The 5,556-nt window shown below is 42.7% G+C and overlaps 1 non-coding gene across 1 annotated transcript; it reads left to right on the forward strand.

Moving 5' to 3' along the window:
• The first annotated feature begins 4,973 nt into the window (after window positions 1–4,973).
• Window positions 4,974–5,045, forward strand: TRNAC-GCA. The gene has a single exon. It is a non-coding gene; the product is annotated as a tRNA-Cys (tRNA).
• The last annotated feature ends 511 nt before the right edge of the window (window positions 5,046–5,556 follow it).

A 5,556-nucleotide genomic window follows, 5' to 3' on the forward strand; every position in this document is an offset into this window, starting at 1 on the left:
TACAAACTCCTGGGCCGGCCACACAAGACACTCTGAACGCAACGCAGATGCCTCTTCTGCCTCCCCTGCCCCTTCGCACTTCGCTTTCTGCTCCCACTAGAGCGATGGCCCCAAGGGGCCTGAGCCAGTTGCACCTTCTCATTTCTTATGTCGCCCTCTGCCCAGAGTGCCTTCTCCCTCTGCTCCACACGGCTCCTCATCTGTTTCCCTGATAATTGTCTTTTTCAAGTTCAATCCAAACATTTCTTCTCTGGCAAGTTTTGTTTCTGACCACCCCTGCACTCCAGTGCTTGGTCTTTCCTCACTGCCCTCTTTCACTTTCAGTGGTACCAGGAACACCATAGCTATCTCATTCGCATCTGTAGCACTTTGAAAGTGTTAGTCATTCAGTCATATCCAACTCTTTGAGACACCTGCCAGGCTTCTCTGTCCATGGAATTCTCTAGGCAAGAATACTGGAGTGGGTTGCCATTCCCTTCTCCAGGGGATCTTCCCATCCCAGGGATCAAACCCAGGTCTTCTGCATTGCACGCGGACTCCTACATTGCAGGCAGATTCTTTACAGTCTGAGCCATCAACACTGTCATGCATCTCTTTAAATGACTTGTATCTTTCTCTGCTAGATAATAAAGTTCTTGAGGGAAGCCTGATCTTATTGATCTTTTATAGCATCAGAGGTTAGCACATGCTCTATACATATTAAATGAATTAATGAATGAATAAATAAATGAATTAATGAATAAATGAGTAATGAAAAAACCCACACTAGGAATCTGTTGGCTAGAAATAAAAAATGTGTAAATTCATCTCAGCTATACAGACATGTTTGAAGAAAATTTTCACTCAAAATTTCAAAGTGCTTTGTAGGAATTCATAAAGCAACTTTTTCCCCACAGAATAATATGCTTATCATAAAGCAACTCTTAAAACACATCTTGAGGTCAGCAGACATCCTGGTCAGTAGAAAGCCAAAGCCTTCCACCAATGAGCTTATGTCATGGAAAACCCAGGTTCTGGACCTCCCCTCTGGACACTCTTGATCCCAGTGACTTGGTCAGCTCAATTAAAACAGCCCCACACAGAGCCACATGGGTCCTCTTTCAAATGCATGGCCTTTGTTTCAGTCAAAACTGAACTTTGAAGTTATATACCTTTCAAAACTCACCCAGGTCAACCAAGTTGTTTCCTATCACACTTGAAAAGCAAAAACTCTTTTTCTGTGGCATCTTTCACCAAACTCCTCATATGAACTTTTAATTCAACACCATTTACCTGGGCATCTCTATAAATTTTGTATTCATTCTCCCAGGATAGTATCTGAAGTCAGGCAAGGTTTCTGCAGAGATGAAAATCACTAAGTGTATGTCAGACTGGAAAGAAGATAAGATTCTCTGATGTGATTATAACCAGTAGATTTACCTATTAAGTATCTACTGCATCTGCACATATAAAGCATTGTGCTAAAACTATGGTAGCTGGGCAAAGGTTTAACATATTGTCTCTGCCATGAAAGGACGAGAGATCCAGAGATGAACACCATCCACTTTAATACACGACTAGCACTACAAAAAATATGGATAAACTTCAACATCAAAGATCCCCATCTCCCCCTTCCCAGAGGATGCTTAACAATAAAGCTAGGTCCAGGGCACCATCTTGATTGACTGTAGGAAAGGTCAACAACAATAGTTCTTGCCTATGACAAGGACTCAGAACTTAAAATGTGTCCCCCAGCTTCAGTCTGGCATCAAATAACTGGTTTTCCAATCCACTTCTCTCCCACCACCTTAGAAACAGGGAGCTCTTCTCTCATTGGCTAATTTCCTTAGAATGTAGGCAGAGGAGAGGATGACTGGTTACTACTAATATTTGCTCAACTACCTTCTGCTTTATTGACTACAGATTGAAAGCCTTTGACTGTGTGGATCACAACAAACTGTGGAATATTCTTCAAGAGATGGGAATACCACACCACCTTACCTGCCTCCTGAGAAATTTGTATGCAGGTCAAGAAACAAGTTAGAACCGGACATGGAACAACAGACTGGTTCCAAATCGGGAAAGGCATACATCAAGGCTGTATATTGTCACCCTACTTGCTTAACTTATATGCAGAGGACATCATGTGAAATGCTGGACTGGATGAAGCCCATGCTGGTATCAAGATTGCCAGGAGAAATATCAATAACCTCAGATATGCAGACGATACCACCCTTATGGTAGAAAGTGAAGAACTGAAGAGCCTCTTAATGAAAATGAAAGAAGAGAGTGGAAAAGCTACCTTAAAACTCAACATTCAGAAAAATGAAGATCATGGCATCTGGTCCCATCACTCCATGGCAAATAGATGGGGAAACAATGGAAACAGTAACAGACTTTATTTTCTTGGGCTCCCAAATCACTGCAGATGGTAACTGCAGCCATGAAATTAAAAGACGCTTGCTCCTTGGAAGAAAAGCTATGACCAACCTAGACAGCATATTAAAAAGCAGAGACATTACTTTGCCAACAAAGCTACACCTAGTCAAAGCTATGGTTTTCCCAGTAGTCATGTATGGATGTGAGAGTTGGACCATAAAGAAAGCTGAGCACCAAAGAATCCATGCTTTTGAACTGTGATGTTGGAGAAGACTCTAGAGATTCCCTTGGACTACAAGGAGATCAAACCAGTCAATCCTAAAGGAAATCAGTCCTGAATATTCATTGGAAGTACTGATGCTGAAGCTGAGACTCCAATACTTTGGCCACCTGATGGGAAGAACTGTCTCCTTGGAAAAGGCCCTGATGCTGGAAAAGATTGAAGGCAAGAGGAGAAGGGGACAACAAAGGATGAGATGGTTGGATGGCATCACTGATTCAATGGACATGAATTTGAGCAAGCTCCAGGAGATGTGAAGGACAAAGAAGCCTGGTGTGCTGCAGTCCATGAGGCTGCAAAGAGTCGGACACAACTGAGCAACTGAACTAAACTGAACAGCTACCTTATCTAACTTAGGAGGAAAAAAGTTTAATAAATCGGAACAATCTTCCAGTTGGATCAACTCCATTCCTGTAATCACTATTACAAAGTTATCTTTTGACTCAAGAAGTCTTTTGAACCAATACATGATCACTGTCTACTGTCTGAATTGTCAATTTAATGATCCTGACATCTGTCTTATCCAAATAGAAGAGAAAGAAATACACATGGAAAGGGAGTTTTTTCCAGGAAAGCAATAGAGAAGTTGAGACTTCAGTTTAGCTTTGAAGAGCTAATAGAATTAAAATGGAGCTAAGAAGAACATATATTCCAGGCAGGCAGAGCAAAGACAGAGGCAGGAATGCTTAGGATGCGTTCAGTTTACTCCTAGTCTTGCTGAAGCAGAGCTGTGTGTCAGAGCAATGGGAGATGTAGTTAGAAAGTCAGGTTGATGGTAAATGTGAAAGGTCTGCAGTGTCAGGAAGGAGATATTCCTCTGTAGATGTGGGGGCGGAGGAGTGGGAGTCACTTATGATCTGTGTTCAGAGGATGTATATTTTGGGAGTAACATCTTAGGAGACAAAAATATGCTAACTGGATTAGTGAAGCCCCTAGTCATGTGTGCACGCTAAGTTGCTTCAGTCGTGTCTGACTCTTTGCAACACTATGGACCATAGCCCACCAGGCTCCTCTGTTCATGAGATTCTCCAGGCAAGGACACTGGAGTGGGTCCCCGTGCCCTCCTCCAGGGGATCTTCCCGACCCAGGCATTGAAACTGCGTCTCTTACATCCACCTGCTTTGGCAGGTGGGTTCTTTACCACCAGTGCCACCTGGGAACCCTGAAGACCCTAGAGGCCAGAGGAAAGTCGTAGAGACCTTATCTTAAGAATAGTTGATATAGAAAGGTATGTGAAAGGTATGTGAAAAACTCCTGTGAATGAAAAATCAACAGGACCGAAAACTGGGTGTGGAGAGGAAAGAAACAAGGCGACTCTCAAAGTTACACACAGAATAGCCATGCAGTCTAAAGAGAAGACTCAAGACTCTGAAGCCAGCGGCCTGGGTTCAAATTCTGTCTCTCACACTTACTCACTGTGAAATTGTACCTCAATTTCATCATTCATAACATGAAGATGATAATAACATCTACCTCATAAGGTTGCTGTGATATTAACTGAACTGAAATACGTAAAACATTTAGAATAGTACCTGGTACCCAGGAAACAGTGGCACATTTAGATGCTGTTGTTGGTGCTGTGGTTATTACAGAAATATGAAGACTATTAGCAATAGGGATAAAAACTAAATCCCTTCAGAAATTGCTCTGGGGAGAATAGAAAGGTAAACTTGGAACTGGAATATATTACAGTAAGTTGTTTTTACCATTTAATGGTGAGTCATATTTGCCATTAGGGTATGAAGTCCCCCTTTCATCTGCCTTACCCTCAACTACATATTTCCCCAGCTACCCTCGTGTGTCCAGGCCTCCTAACAGATGCACCCCAAAGTCTCCAACCTTGGTTTTTTTAATGGAAATGAAGTTTCACTGGGGATACTTACTGGTTGAAAGGGGATTTTAAAATCATTTTTAAATAGAGAAGTATCACTCTGAATGCAGAAGCCTCCAAGAGAGACACCTTCCAGAGGACATTGCTCTGAATATTATATAACCAGGGCATCTAAGGATGAAAATCAATCCCAGGAACATGTGCCCCTCACCCTGTCCCAGACAAGGGCATTGCCAAAGCTCTCTGTCACCATTTTCCCAACTGCAAACCAAGGCTAAAAATATTACTCTAATAGGAACTGTACTTGTTTGAGAGAAAATAAACAAGGGAAAAGGAGTAAATAATAAAAAAAGAGAGAGAGAGAACGCATAGGGAGTGGTGGGTTGCAGCTCCTAAATACTTATTACAAGGAAGAAATTGGGAATTAAGAACCTGTCCTTGGTCTCTTCTCCACAACTGAGCCACGACTGGACTTGGAACAAATTTCTCAGTCTTTACTTGTCTTCCCTGGTGGCTCAGAGGATAAAGCATCTGCCTGCAATGCAGGAGACCCAGGTTCGATCCCTGGGTTGGGAAGATCCTCTGGAGAAGGAAATGGCAACCCACTCCAGTATTCTTGCCTGGAGAATCCCAAGGACAGAGGAGCCTGGCGGGCTACAGTCCACAGGGTAGCAAAGAGCTGGACACGACTGAGCGACTTCACTTTCACTTTCACTTACTTGACTTAGTTTACCCTGGATTGTTGGGAAGACCTCCCAACAATTAGGAAGTTGTGAGACTTCCCCAATGTCTGATCCTCTGTGTTCCTTAAAGTGAAAGGCAAGTTGGGTAAAAGCATCATTTTCATTCATCCAGTTTTCATTTTCTTAATACAGCAGTGATGAAAGTGAAGTGAAAGTGTCAGTTGCTCAGTCTTGTCCAACTCTTTGCCACCCCATGGACTGTAGCCCACCAGGCTCCTCTATCCATGAAATTCTCCACGCAAGAATACTGGAGTAGGTAGCCATTTCCTCCTCCAGGGGATCTTCTCTACCCAGGGATTGAATGTAATCACTATTAACGTAACATCCAAGAAGCTCTAGGCACA

The sequence above is a fragment of the Bison bison genome, unplaced genomic scaffold (assembly GCF_000754665.1).
Source record: "Bison bison bison isolate TAMUID 2011002044 unplaced genomic scaffold, Bison_UMD1.0 scf7180017864498, whole genome shotgun sequence".
NCBI classification, from domain to species: Eukaryota; Metazoa; Chordata; class Mammalia; order Artiodactyla; family Bovidae; genus Bison; species Bison bison.